The sequence below is a fragment of the Pleurodeles waltl genome, chromosome 7 (genome assembly GCF_031143425.1).
Source record: "Pleurodeles waltl isolate 20211129_DDA chromosome 7, aPleWal1.hap1.20221129, whole genome shotgun sequence".
Classification (NCBI taxonomy): Eukaryota; Metazoa; Chordata; class Amphibia; order Caudata; family Salamandridae; genus Pleurodeles; species Pleurodeles waltl.
Window position 1 is genome coordinate 77,302,581 of NC_090446.1, and position 18,036 is coordinate 77,320,616.

Genomic DNA, 18,036 nt, shown 5'->3' on the forward strand with positions numbered 1-18,036 from the left:
TTGCATATATACACACAGCAACATACAGTTATAATTATAACTGTTAAACCAGCAATGTAAATGCTACATATAGAAAAGGAAAATTTACTTAGAATCATTGTTCCTATGAGGGAGTAGGAGTCCCACGTTATTAACTAGCAGCATATGGAAAATGTCACTTACCCAGTGTACATCTGTTCGTGGCATTAGTCGCTGCAGATTCACATGCTGTGCACAGTCCGCCGTCTGGTGTTGGACTCGGAGTGTTACAAGTTGTTTTTCTTAGAAGAAGTGTTTGAGTCCCGAGACAGAGGGGCTCCTCCCACTTTGGTTCCATTGCGCATGGGCATCGACTCCATGTTAGATTGTTTTCCCCGCAGAGGGTGAGGTAGGAGTTGTGTATGCTAGTAATAGTGCCCATTCAATGGAATGAATACGTATGTACAAAATGAAGGTTAAAGTAAAATATTTACAAATGTACAAATGTTGAAGATCTACTTCTAAACGGCTACAGGCTCCGGGGAGGCGGGTGGGCGCATGTGAATCTGCAGCGACTAATGCCACGAACAGATGTACACTGGGTAAGTGACATTTTCCGTTCGGTGGCATGTGTAGCTGCAGATACACATGCTGTGCATAGACTAGTAAGCAGTTATCTCCCCAAAAGCGGTGGTTCAGCCTGTAGGAGTTGAAGTAGTTTGAAATAAAGTTCTTAGTACAGCTTGACCTACTGTGGCTTGTTGTGCAGATAACACATCTACACAGTAGTGCTTAGTAAATGTATGAGGCGTAGACCAGGTTGCTGCCTTACATATTTCGTTCATTGGAATATTTCCTAGAAAGGCCATAGTAGCACCTTTCTTTCTGGTTGAGTGTGCCTTTGGTGTAATAGGCAGCTCTCTTTGCTTTAAGATAGCAGGTTTGAATGCACCTAACTATCCATCTAGCAATGCCTTGTTTTGAAATAGGATTTCCTGTAGGAGGTTTTTGAAAGGCAATAAATAGTTGTTTTGTCTTTCTAATTAGTTTTGTTCTGTCAATGTAGTACATCAGTGCTCTTTTGATGTCTAATGTATCTAGTGCTCTTTCAGCTACGGAATCTGGCTGTGGGAAGAACACTGGTAATTCTACTGTTTGATTTAAGTGGAACGGTGAGACAACCTTTGGTAAGAATTTTGGATTTGTTCTTAAAACTATTTTATTTTTATGTATTTGAATAAATGGTTCTTGTATGGTAAATGCCTGAATCTCACTCACTCTTCTTAGAGATGTGATGGCAATGAGAAATGCAACTTTCCACGTTAAGTATTGCATTTCACAAGAATGCATGGACTCGAAAGGTGGACCCATGAGTCTTGTTAAGACAATGTTGAGGTTCCATGAAGGAACAGGTGGTGTCCTTGGTGGTATAATTCTCTTTAGGCCTTCCATAAACGCTTTAATGACTGGTATTCTGAATAGTGAAGTTGAGTGAGTAATCTGCAGGTACGCAGATATTGCGGTGAGATGTATCTTTATGGAAGAAAAAGCTAGATTTGATTTTTGCAAATGTAGTAAATATCCTACTACATCTTTTGGAGATGCGTGTAATGGTTGAACTTGGCAGTAACAAACAAATCTTTTCCATTTATTTGCATAGCAGTGTCTAGTGGAAGGTCTTCTAGCTTGTTTTATGACCTCCATACATTCCTGTGTGAGGTCTAAGTGTCCCAATTCTAGGATTTCAGGAGCCAAATTGCTAGATTCAGCGATGCTGGGTTTGGATGCCTGATCTGTTTGTGTTGTGTTAACAGATCTGGTCTGTTGGGTAGCTTGACATGAGGTACTACTGACAGGTCTAGTAGTGGTGTGTACCAAGGTTGTCTTGCCCATGTTGGTGCTATTAGTATGAGTTTGAGTTTGTTTTGACTCAATCTGTTTACTAGATATGGAAGGAGAGGGAGATGGGGAAAAGCGTACGCAAATATCCCTGACCAATTCATCCATAGAGCATTCCCTTGGGATTGGTGGTGTGGGTACCTGGATGCGAAGTTTTGGCATTTTGAGTTTTTTGTTGCAAATAGGTCTATTTGGGGTGTTCCCCAAATTTGAAAGTAAGTGTTCAGTATTTGGGGGTGAATTTCCCATTCGTGGATTTGTTGGTGATCCCGAGAGATTGTCTGCTAGCTGGTTTTGGATCCCTGGAATAAACTGTGCTATTAGGCGAATGTGGTTGTGAATCGCCCAATGCCATATTTTTTGTGTTAGGAGACACAACTGTGTCGTGTGTCCCCCCCTGTTTGTTTAAATAATACATTGTGGTCATGTTGTCTGTTTTGACAAGAATGTATTTGTGGGTTATCATGGGCTGAAATGCTTTCAGCGCTAGAAATACTGCTAACAGTTCTAGGTGATTTATGTGAAACTGCCTTTGATGTATGTCCCATTGTCCTTGGATGCTGTGTTGATTGAGGTGTGCTCCCCACCCTGTCATGGAAGCATCTGTTATGACGTATTGTGGCACTGGGTCTTGGAAAAGCCGCCCTTTGTTTAAATTTGTACTGTTCCACCATAGAAGCGAGATGTATGTTTGGCGGTCTATCAACACCAGATCTAGAAGTTGACCCTGTGCATGTGACCATTGTGATGCTAGGCACTGTTGTAAGGGCCGCATGTGTAACCTTGCGTTTGGGACAATGGCTATGCATGAAGACATCATGCCTAGGAGTTTTAATACCATCTTTGCTTGTATCTTGTGTTGGATACATGGCCTGTATTACCTTGTGAAATGTTTGAACCCTTTGTGGACTTGGAGTGGCTATCCCTTCTGTTGTGTTGATTGTCGCTCCTAAGTATTGCTGTGTTTGGCACGGCAAAAGGTGTGACTTTGCATAGTTGATGGAGAAACCCAGTTTGTGAAGGGTCTGTATGACATACTTTGTGTGATATGAACACTTTGTTAGCGTGTTGGTTTTGATTAACCAGTCGTCTAAGTAAGGGAACACGTGTATTTGCTGCCTTCTGATATGTGCAACTACAACTGCTAGGCATTTTGTAAAGACTCTTGGCGCGGTTGTTATTCCGAATGGCAACACTTTGAATTGGTAATGTATTCCTTTGAATACGAACCTTAGGTATTTCCTGTGTGAAGGATGTATCGGTATATGGAAATACGCATCTTTTAGGTCTAACGTTGTCATGTAGTCTTGCTGTTTGAGCAGTGGGATTACGTCTTGCAATGTGACCATGTGAAAGTGGTCTGATTTGATGTAGGTATTTAGTGTTCTGAGATCTAGTATTGGTCTCAGAGTTTTGTCCTTTTTTGGTATTAGAAAGTACAGTGAGTAAACTCCTGTGTTTTTCTGTAGACTTGGTACTAATTCTATTGCGTCCTTTTGCAGTAATGCTTGAACTTCTAGTCCTAGAAGATCTATATGCTGTTTTGACATATTGTGTGTTTTCGGTGGGACGTTTGGAGGGAATTGGAGAAATTCTATGCAATAACCATGTTGGATAATAGCTAAGACCCAAGTGTCTTGTTATGTCCTCCCAAGATCTGTAGAACAGGCTTAGTCTTCCCCCCACTGGTGTTGTGTGAAGGGGTTGTGTGACTTGTGAGTCACTGTTTATTTTGAGGGGTTTTGGGACCTTGAAATTTTCCCCGATTTCTTGGGAATTGGCCTCCTCTGTATTGTCCCCAAAAACCTCCCCTTTGATATTGTCCCTGGTAGGTAGGTGGTCTTGTTTGTGAGGTGTTGGTTTCTGTGGGTTGACCTCGAAACCCTCCCCTAAAAGGTGTCTTCCGAAATGTGCCTCTGCTCTGCGGGGAGTACAGTGCGCCCATGGCTTTGGCTGTATCAGTGTCCTTTTTTAGTTTTTCAATGGCAGTGTCCACCTCCGGCCCAAACAATTGCTGTTCATTAAACGGCATAATGAGCACAGCCTGTTGTATTTCTGGTTTGAACCCAGATGTGCGCAGCCATGCGTGCCTCCTTATTGTGACTGCAGTGTTTGTCCTTGCAGCTGTATCCGCTGCATCCATGGAAGACCGTGGAAGACCGTATCCGATTGTTCGAGATACTTTGTCCCTCTTGCACCACCTGTTGCGCTCTTTTTTGGAACTCTTTGGGTAGGTGTTCGATGAGATGTTGCATTTCATCCCAATGAGCCCTGTCGTATCTCGCCAAGAGTGCTTGCGAGTTGGCGATACGCCACTGATTTGCTGCTTGTGCTGCAACCCTTTTTCCCGCTGCATCAAATTTGCGGCTCTCCTTGTCCGGAGGTGGTGCGTCGCCTGATGTATGCAAGTTGGCTCTTTTACGAGCTGCCCCCACAACTACTGAGTCCGGTGTCAGTTGTGTTGTAATAAATATAGGGTCTGTGGGTGGTGCCTTATATTTTTTCTCCACCCTTGGAGTTATGGCTCTGCCTTTAACTGGCTCCTGAAATATTTGTTTCGAGTGCCTTAGCATTCCTGGGAGCATGGGAAAGCTTTGATAATGGCTATGGGTGGAGGACAGAGTGTTAAAGAGGAAGTCATCCTCAATAGGTTCTGAATGTAGTGATACATTGTGGAATTCGGCTGCCCTTGCGACCACCTGTGCATATGATGTATTGTCCTCAGGTGGTGACGGTTTAGTTGGGTACGACTCTGGGCTATTGTCCGATACTGGAGCGTCGTAGAGGTCCCATGCATCTGGATCATCCTGGCTCATTGTGGTATGAGCTGGTGAGTGTTAATGGTGGAGTTTGCGCCGGTGATGCATGAGTTGATGGTGGTGGAGAAGGTGGAGTTACTTTCTTTACCACCTTTGCTTGTGGTTGCTTGTCTCCTTGTTGGAAGGCAAGTTTCCTTTTCATCTTGATTGGGGGAAGAGTGCTGATCTTCCCTGTATCTTTTTGAATAAAGAGCCGCCTTTGCGTGTGATCTGGCTCTATTGTTTGTAATTCCTCTTCAAATCTGTGTTTTTTCATTTGAGAGGACAGTCCTTGTTCCTCTGAGTAGGAACTAATTATTGGTTCGGATGCCGGGTGTTTCGGCACCGAAACCGTTTCGATTGATTTTTTCGGCTCCGACAAAATCTTTTTTCTTTTCAGCGTCGTGGCCTCTCGGTGCCGACCAACTTCGGTGCCGCTGTCTCGGTGCCGAATCCTTTCTGAGCCACTCTCTCGGGCCAGAGATTGCTGCGTGCCTGTATCTCGACCGGAGTCTGATGACTTCGACACCAGCTCGCCCTTTTTCGGTGCCGATGGATGGTCACCTACTTTTCGGGTTAAGCCATGGCCTGTTGGCGGTGGCGTCCCCTGGGCTTAGTCAGTCTTTTCGTGAGCTTTTTGTTTCGACGTTTTACTCACGGTTGACGTTTCTTCGGCGTCTAGTTCTTCGGAATCCGACTCGTGGATGGAGAAAGTTTCTTCTTCTTCCTCCTCAAACCGTTGTTGTCCTGTCGGCATGGACGCCATCTGCAATCTCCTGGCTCTTCGGTCTCTGAGCGTTTTCCTCGACCGAAACGCGCGACAGGCTTCGCACGTATCCTCCTTGTGCTCGGGGGACAGGCACAAGTTACAGACCAAATGTTGATCCGTATAAGGATATTTATTATGGCATTTAGGACAGAATCGGAACGGGGTCCGTTCCATCAGTCTTGAAGTCGCACGCGGTCGGGCCGACCAGGCCCCGACGGGGGATCGAAATTACCCCGAAGGGCTACCGGAGCTCTTCAAGATTCGGTGCCGATTTGTTCTAACTAACCCGATACCGAACGAAACAATACAGACAAATTTTTCCGAGATTCTGACTAACTTTCCGACCCGAAACACGTCCGAACCCGATGGCGGAAAAAAAACAATCTTACATGGAGTCGACGCCCATGCGCAATGGAACCAAAGTGGGAGGAGCCCCTCGGTCTCGGGACTCGAAAACACTTCTAAGAAAAACAACTTGTAACACTCTGAGCCCAACACCAGACGGCGGACTGTGCACAGCATGTGCATCTGCAGCTACACATGCCACCGAACAGAAGTTTTACATAAGTGTTAAAAGTGCATTCACTTTCAAGGCTTATTCACATTTCTTGAAAAGACCCAAAGTCCAGCCCATTGGGCAACAGCAACTTTTAGAACCCTCACCATAGAAGCTCTAGTCTCAGATTTTCTAGCACAAGTGAGATAACTAAAATGACATAATAGGAGGAGGGTGGGATGCATGTGAATCCAATATACCAATACAGGAAAACAGTAGTTAAGCGGTAACTCATTTTCTTCCACAGTATTGGATTTTTCATAGTCACATGCTAGAACCAGAATAGCAAGCAGGTATTGCAGTTCCACGCTGACATTTTCACTCTGGCAGATGGTGGGTCCAAAGTAATCCACATTTGAATGTGTTAATATAAAAATGTGTGCCAAACCCAGGCAACAGTGCTGAGTGAAAGTGTGGACGCAATCCACACTGCAGAACAACATCTCTACCCAGCCCCCTACCCACCCCAACACCACCTGCGTACAGGGCAGCTGGTGATGAAACTGCCCTTGTGAAGTGTGCCTTTGTGGAAAGTGGGTTGTCTGCCTTGAAGTGGCAGAGATCCACCTTGCAATGTCGCCTTTGCAACCGATGTGCCTTGTCTAGACTGTCTATACGCAACCAAAAAGTTGCTCAGTTCTAGAAAAAAGGCTCCTGTGTCATGATCACTTGCATCTCGCTCACTCAACTAGCGAATGTTAGCGCCAATGGCATAGTTACATTCTAAATAAGGAATTTTAAAACCGCTTTGTGAATAGTTTGAAGAGTTGGGAGAGAATGTTAAGGCACCATTCTGGTGAAGGAGCTTGGACAGTAGGAAAAACTCGGTCCTTTCACGAATTGCTTGATTTTCTTTGTGGAGCATAGTGAAGTTGTGAGGGACATCTAGATATTACTGCAAGGTGTACCTTAATAGACACGCCCCAAACCTGAACCAGTCGGAATAATTAAGATTTGTTCTGGTGATGCTTCCAGTGGATGCAGATTAGATGGTTGACACCATGAGCAGAATCTTCCATTCAAGCTGCTGAGTTTTGGTTTATTCTGCCCATGCAAGGATAGCTTTGCATTCTTGGAAAATATTCACAATCTGGAATTCAGAAGCCATGCATTTAATTGGGGAGCCTGGATCAGAGTGTAGAACTTGACCCTGTTTCATCGTTAGAAGAGTTCAATTGGCTTAAGGACCACAAGGCTTGAACGCCTAAAGGAGCTGTGAACCAGTATTGACTGGGCCACATGGGAGCTATCAGGATCAAGCAGCACCACTCCACCTTCCTCTTGCTGAGAACTCTTGGTATCATTGGGACAAGGGGAAAGTGTACGCATATATCCCGGACCATCTAATCAAAAAGGCATTCAGCCACGGTACTGAGAGTGGGTTTCAACTGGCATAGAAGTAGCATTTGGTGCCTTCGTTCATGGCGAAGAGGTCTAGTTCTGGTTTTTCCCCAAAGTTTATAATTGTCTTGTTCCTTCTGGTTCAGTTCCCATTAGTGGCAGCTCTCTGGGGGTCTGCTGAGTGTCCTCTAAAGTGTTAATTGCGCCTGCTACACACTTAGCCTTTAGACCGACGTTACTCAAAGTACGGCCCGCGGGCCACCAGCGGCCCCACCTTGGCGGCCCGCGTGACGCACAACAAACGCCATATGATAATGGCCACAGTATGTAAACATAGAAGAGGGCCGCGGGAGCATGCGCAACAGTGGCTTCTTTGCGCATGCTCCCGCAGCCCTCCTCTATGTTTACGTAAGGCGGCCATTGTTTATGGCGTTACCGTGACGATCCTGGAAGCCAAAGCCCCATAAAAGTCAGCGCTTGCAGCTAACTTTTACGGGGCTTTGTCGTCTGCTTCCTGTCACCGGCTCCACGTCTGCTGCCCGCCTGCCTGCCGTTCTACATTTGTGGCATCTTTACAGTGCTTTGAGTCAGGTAAGGCTCTTTGGTTATTTATTTGTTTTTAATGTAGTGCGCGTTACTGGGGTAGGGATGAGAGCAGATGGCGCCGTGTGTGTGCGCTGTGTGCGCGCGTTACTGGGGTAGGGGTGAGAGCAGATGGCGCTGTGTGCAGATGGCGCTGTGTGCAGATGGCGCTGTGTGTGTTACTGGGGTAGGGGTGAGTGCTGATGGCGCTGTGTGTTACTGGGGTAGGGGAGAGTGCTGATGGCGCTGTGTGTTACTGGGGTAGGGGAGAGTGCTGATGGCGCTGTGTGTTACTGGGGTAGGGGAGAGTGCTGATGGCGCTGTGTGTTACTGGGGTAGGGGAGAGTGCTGATGGCGCTGTGTGTTACTGGGGTAGGGGAGAGTGCTGATGGCGCTGTGTGTTACTGGGGTAGGGGAGAGTGCTGATGGCGCTGTGTGCAGATGGCGCTGTGTGTTGCTGGGGTAGGGGTGAGAGCAGATGGCGCTGTGTGCAGATGGCGCTGTGTGTGTTACTGGGGTAGGGGTGAGTGCTGATGGTGCTGTGTGTTACTGGGGTAGGGGAGAGTGCAGCTGGCGCTGTGTGTGTTACTGGGGTGGGGGTGAGAGCAGATGGCGCTGTGTGCAGATGGCGCTGTGTGTGTTACTGGGGTAGGGGAAGAGTGCTGATGGCGCTGTGTGTTACTGGGGTAGGGGAGAGTGCTGATGGCGCTGTGTGTTGCTGAGGTAGGGGTGGGAGCAGATGGCGCTGTGTGTGTTACAATGTTTTGAAAAAGGGGGCGGGGTGGTTGTCCCCCTCTAAGCCCCGCCCCCTCTAAGCCCCCCCCACCCCCCGCTGTCACTTCAGTGCGGCCCTCGGCCGCAAACCATACTGTAATTTTGGCCCCCGAGAAAAAGTTTGAGTACCCATGCTTTAGACTAATGTGTGTTGTCAGCCAGTGACAACTCCTGGCTGAGAGCCAGCAACCTTTTACCTCCTTGCTTGTTTATATAATGGATGCTGGTAATATTGGATATACGTACCAGCTCTGGAGATCCTTGTACATAAATTAAGAGCTTGAAGGATGAGAAAAATAGCCTGAGGGCCAGATGAGCCAGTCTTCCATAGAAAGAAAAGCCTTATCTTGTATGGTATCGGGGGAGAGCCAAGAAACAGTATCTTTGTGGAACAGTAGACTACTTCTGATGGTATATTGTGAAGCACTGCTATAAAGGCTTGAGTTGCTTTGGATGACTGCAAAGGTGTTTGTGCTTTTAGCAGCCAGTTGTTCAGTTAGGGGGAATACCTGGTAATTATTTCCAAAGGACTGCTGCAACAGGGACCAGGCATTTGCTGAAAGTGCGGAGAGCTGACTTAAGGCAGAATGGGAGAATTTTGCATGCGGAATATAATAGTGGCCATATGGTTCTTCCTCCTCATCCTGATTACACCAGGAGCTCAGACGGACTATGTGCTGGGCCAAATAGTCATCCTCTGAAACTTCCAAATCAAATAGGTGGCTAGGAGGGTACGGCAAAACTTAGCTGTGGAGGAGCCTTGAGGCTTTTATAACTTTAACAGTTGACGAGGGAATGTAGGTATGGTCTACGGCAGTCCCATTGACTCATCAGAATCTTTATCTGCTAGTAAATCTTGGATGTGAATCAAGCATCTACGGCTCAAATCATAGTTGATTGTTTTGTTAACAAGACTGTGGTAACAGTTACTGTAGTTGTCAATCATCTCTTTATGGATCTTTGGCCTCAGACAGTTCTTATGAAGTATGCGAATGGTCTGAGGTCTTATTTGTTAGTGTACTAGGTTCTGAGGAAGTAGTTTGAGATTGGACTTCTTCCCTGAATATCTTTGACTCTTGATGGGAAGTCTTTTGGGCCTTCCTTAGAGGTCCCTTGGTCATGGGACCTTTCCCTATTGCGAGACTCAGCGGTGTCATTCTTCACCGGAAGATGTATTTCTGTGACTTGGCCTTTTTTGAGTCAAAGTCTTGCCTCTGTTGCTCAAAGTCGTTGACGAAAAGCTGCAACATATCTTGCAGACCATCACTTTCTGAAGAGGATAAAGACAGTCGAAGGCCCTAATGTGGGTCATCCACATGCAGTCAGTTTCCCCACAAGATTAGTAGGATCTAAAGAGTCCTTTCTTTTAAGTATCAGATATTTTCAAGCGTTTTAAAGTTGGAATGAAGAAAAACAGCAGAGCTCACTCAGCTAGACTCCCCTCATACGACATGCTGTAGAAAACAGACTAGATTATGTGGGTGCAGGGTTCTAAAGGGTGGGACTCCCGCAATGGGAATGAGTCAAGCATGTTAATCTAACAAAGATCCAATAACAGAGAACCTTTGATTACTAATAAATCCTCTGTTTGTGTGATTGAGTAACTTAAATCATTACAATATAGTCATGCTTTTTAAAGTGGCTTGTTTAGCTATGGACATTCCAGTACAAGCAGTACTTTGCTACATCTCAATGTCCTCCCCCTCACTCAACCAATTCACCTTAAAAAGCTTAAGGTTAAAGCCTAGTATTTTGATCCAATAATTTAGCACTGAAGCACGACCAAAGTATTTTATTGTAGCTTGCTCCATTGGCAATCCTTTTTATAAAAAAATAAAAAAACTTTTAGGGTCCACAGTTAAGTTGTACTAGAAATCTAAGAATACCCCTAGAGAGGTGATCTACTAACTGTTCCCATATTGTTCAAAGCCTTTGTAATTAACTGCCACAACACGCTGCACCAATGCTAGTATGTTTCAACACCAGAATTCCAATATGCACTGCTCTAAGCAACTCGACAATACTAGGCAATCTGTTTGGTACTTTAATTGGGAGCACATACTAACACAAAGGCCGAGTGGAAGGTATTCAATACCTCAATATTGTTTTGACTCAGTAGGTTTACGTCTGAGGGCAATCCAACAGGTGGATTAAAATCCACAAGGAACCGACCTCCCTCTCCAACACAGCACGTTTGTGGGCTAAACATGGTAGACTCATAGGGGTATGGATAACGATCACATTAATTCATAGTGTGCTCCTATACCTGCTGCGGGAGAATTGGTCCTGCTACAGAGCTTTCCACTGGCAGCTTCCTTTTAAAATCCCAACTGAGCTTTCTATTGACAGCAGGGTTGTGGGCACACACACACCTATACATTCATACATATATACATACACACTTTAAACCCAAGAACTTTGCTACAAAGTAAATACGTTTTCAAGCATTTATACTACCTAGTTTAAAAAACAGTGCAATTTCAGGATTCTTGAATGTTAATCAATGGAGGAAAACAATGTTCAGGAAAAAACAGTGAACGACGGAGCCCCTCCAGAAGGACACTCTGGCAACACTGAGGTGACCAGGTGCAGCAAGGCATCAGGTACCTAATGGTTTTTAATGGGAATGCCCCTCGTGAAGACAGGGTGCAGGCACTGGTTAGGAAACCAGTTGGGACAACAAGCAGGTAGGTTGTAGAATTTGGGTGCTGGGGGGGTGGGGGGGGGGGGGGGGGGGGTGGGGGGGAGAGTAGATTAATTTTTGGTCCTTTTCTCCAAGGACCATGGGTGGCAGATGCAGGGCTGTCCTCCGGCTTTCTTTATCCAGAAACACTCGCAGTCTGGGGGTCCTGCATGTTGAGGCTGCAGGCATAGTCCCGGGGACCAGCAAGGGTGAAGCCAAAGTGGACTTGAGCTCAGGGGAGCTTGGCACCAGTACCTCAGATTGGTTATGGGGCAACAGGTGTAGTGGTTGCTGGAGGGGTCAGGTCTCTCCCCACAAGGCTGCAGGCAACTTGGCATAGTCCCAGAGTGGAGTGGACTCAGACTCTAGACAGCTGGGGAACCTTGCTGGCACTGTTGGTTGGCTTCACCTCTGGTCGCAGAAGTTTGGTGCAGAGGTCACTTCGGTGTTTGGTCTTTGCTGTTCTGGAGGCAGCAGTCTTGAGATTTTGCTGCAAAGCAGATCAGCTGCTCACGGGAGTCTAGTCTTTATAAAAGGCAGGCAGTTCTCCTGAGTTTCTTGGAGGCTCAGGTGAAGGACAAGTTGTCTTTCTGGGCAGAGTTCGTGAAGGTCAGCAGGCAGGGTTGGTACGAAGCCCGCTGCTTATTTTCCTCTTCTGCAGGTGCGACTCCTTTGTGTCCTTTTCTTCTTAGGCTGTCAGGATCGGCGTTCTAGGGTTCATGGGTACCACCTAAATACTTAATTTAGGGATGTTACAGGGAGTGCAGGTAGTAGCCAGTAGGCTGAACACCTTTAGGGCGACACCCCCCCCCCCCCTCCCCAGTGGGTCATGCTTGGCGGCACAGCACCCCCTGGTGGCCAGATCATACCAATACCCTGGGGTACTGGTCAGCTGACCAGTGACCAGAAAACCAGCTCCCCCAGAGCTGAAAAGGGATCAGGAGGAAGCCCCACTTGAGGGACTTTAGGACACAGGTCCTCCTGCCAAAGTGCCCCAGTTATCTTGTAAGCAGCCCTTAGGGCAGGTCGGGCGGCTCTAAGTAGCCCTCTGGGAGCAGTTAATAGATCCCTCCGTGGCACCAGTGAGGGTTTACTAATCTGAGATGTTCGATACCAAACATCCCTATATACAGATAAGCCATCTTAGCTGGGGAACTTTTAGTGACCAGAACATGCATTTAAAATGTCTTCCCTAAGGGCAGGGTGCATATTACATGTGAGGGCAGCTATGCCCCGATTATGGGTCGATTCGCAGACAGTCTGAAGAAGAAAAAATAATAGCAGAGACATAGCTGCCCTCACATGTAAAATAATAATGCACCCTGCCATAGGGCTGCGAGGCCAACTAGAGAGGACATACATGCATTGCATGCAGTGTTTAGAGGACATGGCAAACAGGCTGTGTGCCATGTTGTGTTTTCAAATTTGTCTGCACCAAAACACTGCCTGCAATGGCAGCCTACTTCATGAGATGTCCTTTAGGGTGACAATTTTTGCTACAGCCCTTTTGGAACCTTCTTAGTGCACCAGGCCCTGGGTACCAGGGGTACCATTTACTAGGGACTTAACGGGTGCTAAAGGCTTTGCCAATTGGGGAAAAACAACTTCAGTTTTGGGGGAAGAGTTAGACAAAAGATGGAGAAGTTATGAAGGAGATATCAAGGTTGTTAGGAATACACCTTGCCTAAATCACTCCTATGCTCGTGTGGACAGTGAAATTCAGCATATATCTGATTGCATCTATGCACATTTTACCCAAGTATGTACCCAATTGAGCATATGCCTTTATTATTGTGTATATTTGGGCTTCTTTGGCTTCAGAGATCTTCCAGTAGTATGTTAGTTCTTACTGAATCAACTACTGGAAAAAAACACTAGAATCTTAGAGCATTGTCCATCTTCAGAACAGAGTGCCCAACTCACTCAAATTTTACCACTTTCAGATGTTTGACTACGCTTCCCCTACCAGAGTTAACAGTATAGGGGGGGGGCAGTCATCGACCAGAAAGGCGGCTATCCCTGCTGTGGCATAGGATCGTTGATCCTTTCTTCCAAAACCAAAATCTCCTGTTGAAATTGCTGATGCTGGAGATGCAAATGAGAAGTAGAACCATGAAGCAGTTTATTTTCCCTGTCAGGAAAGTTGAGGAATGAAAATGTCACTTACCCAGTGTACATCTGTTCGTGGCATCAGTCGCAGTAGATTCGCATGTTTTGCAATAGCTCGCCATCTGGTGTTGGGCCGGAGTGTTACAAGTTGTTTTTCTTCGAAGATGTCTTTCGAGTCACGGGACCGAGTGACTCCTCCTTTTGTCTCCATTGCGCATGGGCGTCGACTCCATCTTCGATTGTTTTTCCCCGCAGAGGGTGAGGTAGGAGTTGAATTGTAGTAATAGTGCCCATGCAATGGAGTGACTAAGTATGCACCTATTTAAGGTTGAGATGATACATATATAAATAATTGAAGGTAACTTCCAAACTGCTACAGGCTCCCGGGGAGGCGGGTGGGCACATGCGAATCTACTGCGACTGATGCCACGAACAGATGTACACTGGGTAAGTGACATTTTCAGTTCAATGGCATCTGTCGCTGTAGATACGCATGTTTTGCATAGACTAGTAAGCAGTTATCTCCCCAAAAGAGTTACCCCACCACCCTCTCCTCCGCCCGTGCTTAACGTCTCACCAGCACGAACTCCATCACACTCCCCAGCTCACACCACCATAAGCCAGGGTGACCAAGATCAAGACGCATGGGACCTATACGACGCCCCAGTGTCAGATAACAGTCCGGAGGCATACCCTACGAAGCCATCTCCACCAGAAGACAGCACCGCGTATTCTCAAGTGGTGGCTAGAGCAGCACAATTTCACAACGTAAGCCTCCACTCAGAACAGGTCGAGGATGATTTTTTATTCAACACTCTCCTCCACCCACAGCTCATACCAAAGCCTGCCTATGCTCCCTGGTATGCTCCGGCACGCGAAAGAAATCTTTAAGGAGCCGGTCAAAAGTAGGGCAATCACACCAAGGGTGGGAAAAAAAGTATAAGGCGCCTCCTACAGACCCGGTTTTCATCACTACACAGCTGCCACCAGACTCTGTCGTTGTAGGAGCAGCTAGGAAAAGGGCCAACTCACACATCTGGAGATGCACCACCCCCAGATAAAGAAAGCCGCAAGTTCGATGCAGCTGGTAAGAGTCGCAGCACAAGCTGCAAACCAGTGGCGCATTGCGAACTCCCAGGCACTACTTGCGCGCTATGACAGAGCCCACTGGGACGAGATGCAACATCTCATTGAACATCTGCCCAAGGACTTACAAAATAGGGCAAAACAAGTGGTTGAGGAGGGACAGACCATTTCCAACAACCAGATCCGCTCCTCCATGGACGCTGCAGATACAGCTGCACGGACAATTAATACATCTGTAACTATCAGAAGGCATGCATGGCTCCGAACGTCTGGATTTAAACCAGAGATTCAACAAGCAGTTCTCAATATGCCTTTTAATGAAAAAGAACTGTTCGGTCCAGAAGTGGACACAGCGATTGAGAAACTCAAAAAAGATACGGACACTGCCAAAGCCATGGGCGCACTCTACTCCCCGCAGAGCAGAGGGAATTACAGCACATTCCGTAAAACACCCTTTCGAGGGGGGTTTCGGGGTCAGAGCACACAAGCCAGCACCTCACAAGCAACACCGTCCAGTTACCAGGGACAGTATAGAGGAGGTTTTCGGGGACAATATAGAGGAGGGCAATTCCCTAGAAATAGAGAAGATTTCAGAGCCCCAAAACCCCTACTACTAAACAGTGACTCACATGTCACTCACCCCCTCCACACAACACCAGTGGGGGGAAGAATAAGTCATTATTACAAAGCATGGGAGGAAATCACTACAGACACTTGGGTTCTAGCAATTATCCAACATGGTTATTGCATAGAATTTCTACAATTCCCTCCAAACATACCACCAAAAGCACAAAATTTGACAACACACCATTCCAATCTCCTGGAGATAGAAGTGCAGGCACTATTGCAAAAGAATGCAATCGAATTAGTGCCAAACACACAAATAAACACAGGAGTTTACTCACTGTACTTTCTGATACCAAAGGACAAAACGCTGAGACCAATCCTAGACCTCAGAGTAGTGAACACTTTCATCAAATCAGACCACTTTCACATGGTCACACTACAAGAAGTATTGCCATTGCTAAAACTACACGACTACATGGCAACTTTAGACCTCAAGGATGCTTATTTCCATATACCAATACACCCATCGCACAGGAAATACCTAAGGTTTGTATTCAAGGGAATACATTACCAATTCAAGGTACTGCCTTTCGGATTAACTACCGCACCAAGAGTCTTTACCAAGTGTCTAGCGGTAGTCGCTGCACACATAAGAAGGCAGCAAATACATGTGTCCCCATATCTAGACGACTGGCTAATCAAGGCCCATTCGTTAATACAGTGCTCAAATCACACAAATCATATCATACAAACCCTCTTCAAACTAGGGTTCACCGTCAATTTCACAAAATCCTGCGGCGCAAGGTACAACAATACCTAGGAGCCATAATAGACACATCAAAAGGAGTAGCCACTCCAAGTCCACAAAGAATTCGAAATTTCAACACCATCATACAACGCATGTATCCAACACAAAGAATACACGCAAAGATGGTACTACAACTCCTATAGACTAGGCATGATGTCTTCATGCATAGCCATTGTCCCAAACGCAAGACTGCACATGAGGCCCTTACAACAGTGCCTAGCATCACAATGGTCACAAGCACAGGGTCACCTTCTAGATCTGGTGTTAATAGACCGCCAAACTTACCTCTCGCTTCTGTGGTGGAACAACATAAATTTAAACAAAGGGCGGCCTTTCCAAGACCCAGTGCCACAATACGTCCTCAAACCTATGCTTTTGCATTTGGGAGGTAAGCGAGTGCTCTTCTGTCTAAGAGCCTGAAGCTGGGTCGCTTGCAGTTTGTTTCGGCACCGAAACCTTGTCTGCGTGTTTTTTTCGGCTCCGAGGTGACTTTTTTCTTTTTCGGGGCCGAAACCTCTCGGCGTCGATCTTCGGTGCCGCTGTCTCGGCGTCGAGCCGTGTCCACACCGGCATCTCGGTGTCGAGGCTTGTCTCCAGCACTTTCTCGGTCCCGAGAAGGCTGCGTGCCAGTGTCTCGACCGGAGTCGGACGATCTCGGCACTGTTTGGGCCTTTTTCGTTGCCGACGGTCGGTCACCGAAATTATGGGTGGAGCCATGGCCTGATGGCAGTGGCGTCCCCTGGGCCTTGTAAATTTTCCTCTGTGTGGTTTTTGACGTCTTACTCACGGTTTGAGTATCGTCGAATCCTTCGGAGTCCGATTCTTGGATCGAGAAGGTACCTTCCTCTTCCTGCTCCTCGAACTCTCGGTGGGCTGTCGGCGCGGACGCCATCTGAAGTCTTCTGGCTCGACGGTCTCGGAGTGTCTTTCGGGACCGGAACGCACGACAGGCCTCACAGGTGTCTTCACTGTGCTCAGGTGACAGGCACAGGTTACAGACCAAGTGTTGGTCTGTATAGGGGTATTTATTGTGGCATTTGGGGCAGAAACGGAACGGGGTCCGTTCCATCGGCGTTCTTCAGCACGCGGTCGGGCCGACCAGGCCCCGACGGGGGATCGAAAAACTACCCCGAAGGGCACCGGAGCTCTTCGATCTTCGATGCGGTGTTGAATCTAAATACGCCGATCCCGAACGCAACAATACCGACGAAAATCTTCCGAAATTAGCTAATTTTCCGTTCCGAAACTCGGAGCGACAGGAACACGTCCGAACCCGATGGCGGAAAAAAAAACAATCGAAGATGGAGTCGACGCCCATGCGCAATGGAGACAAAAGGAGGAGTCACTCGGTCCCGTGACTCGAAAGACTTCTTCGAAGAAAAACAACTTGTAACACTCCGGCCCAACACCAGATGGCGAGCTATTGCAAAACATGCGTATCTACAGCGACAGATGCCATCGAACACTGCATTTCTCCAGACCTACCCCTTTTACAAGTGGGAGCTTTTCCCCTACCATAGGAAGTTTGCTCTGTATATACTATCTCAAACAGAGTGTGTGCACAGAGTCCAAGGGTTCCGCTTAGAGGTTGATAGTGGCAAAATTAGATGATACCAATGCTCTATTTTGTGGTAGTGTGGTCGAGCAGTAGGCTTAGAGGGTAGTGTTAAGCATTTCTTGCGCACACAGACAAATGAGGAACACACCCTGTAAGACTTAACTCTAGGTCAATAGGTTTTATACAGAAAAATCTATTTTCTTCATTTATTTTAGAACCACAAGTCAAGATTTGAGATAAGTACATAAAATGCAAGGGACTTCACACAAGTATAGAACTTTGATTTAAAACAGTAGTACACACATTTTAGGTTAGAATGGCAATAAGCTATTTTTAAAGTCGGCACAGTGCAAAAATCAACAGTTCCTGGGGGAGGTAAGTTTATGCCACCGTAGGGACCCCTCACTCAGCACATGCACACTGCCTCACAGCTTGTGTGCTGGTGGGGAGAAAACAAATAAGTCTACATGGCACTCCCCTCAGTGACATGCCAACCTCACACTACCTATGGCATAGGTAAGTCACCTCTCTAGCAGGCCTTACAGCCC

General features: G+C 46.7%; 1 protein-coding gene across 6 annotated transcripts in view; it reads right to left on the minus strand.

Moving 5' to 3' along the window:
• Positions 1–18,036, minus strand: part of RIMKLB (ribosomal modification protein rimK like family member B) — a 93,851-nt gene that overhangs the window by 55,035 nt on the left and 20,780 nt on the right. The gene's annotated exons all lie outside the window — the stretch shown is intronic.